This window comes from Otolemur garnettii, unplaced genomic scaffold, assembly GCF_000181295.1.
Source record: "Otolemur garnettii isolate 467f Iridium unplaced genomic scaffold, OtoGar3 scaffold00099, whole genome shotgun sequence".
In the NCBI taxonomy this organism is placed as follows: domain Eukaryota; kingdom Metazoa; phylum Chordata; class Mammalia; order Primates; family Galagidae; genus Otolemur; species Otolemur garnettii.
The window spans coordinates 3,358,157-3,358,888 of NW_003852494.1; positions in this window are offsets into that span (position 1 = coordinate 3,358,157).

A 732-nucleotide genomic window follows, 5' to 3' on the forward strand; every position below is an offset into this window, starting at 1 on the left:
GAGCCAAGAAGCCTCCTGAAAGATACCCTATGGCAAATCCCTGAACCTGGGAAAGTGACCTTATTTGGAAAAAGGATCTTTGCAGATGTGATTCAGTTAAGGATCTCAAGATGAGCTCATCCTGGATTATTGAGGTGGGCCTAAATTGAATGACAAGCATCCTTGCACAGGGAAGGTGCAGGGAGACTTAAAATTTCCAGACACACAGAAGAAAAGTCATGTGATGATGGAGGTAGAGATCAGAGTGATGTGGCCCCATGCCAAGGAATACAGGAGGCACCAGAAGCTAGAAGAGGCCGGGGAGGATCCTGAGGCTTCAGGGGGAGCACAGCCCCACCAACACCTTGATTTTAGATTTCTGGCTTCTAGGACTGTGAGAGAATAAATTTCTAGTTTAAACCACTCAGATTGTAATGACCCTATCTCTAAAAATTTATAAATTAAATAAAACTTATTATGGAATAGTATAAAACAGCAAGAGTCCAGATAACAGGATGCCCCACAACTTTTTAGTTCCGTACTTTTTTTTTTTTTTTTTTGGCGACAGAGCCTCAAGCTGTCCTCCTAGGTAGAGTACTGTGGCATCACAGCTCACAGCAACCTCCAACTCCTGGGCTCAGGCGAGTTTCCTGCCTCTGCCTCCCAGGTAGCTGGGACCACAGGCACCCACCACAACGCCTGGCTGTTTTTTTGTTGCAGCCATCATTGTTGTTTGGTGGGCCTGGGCTGGAT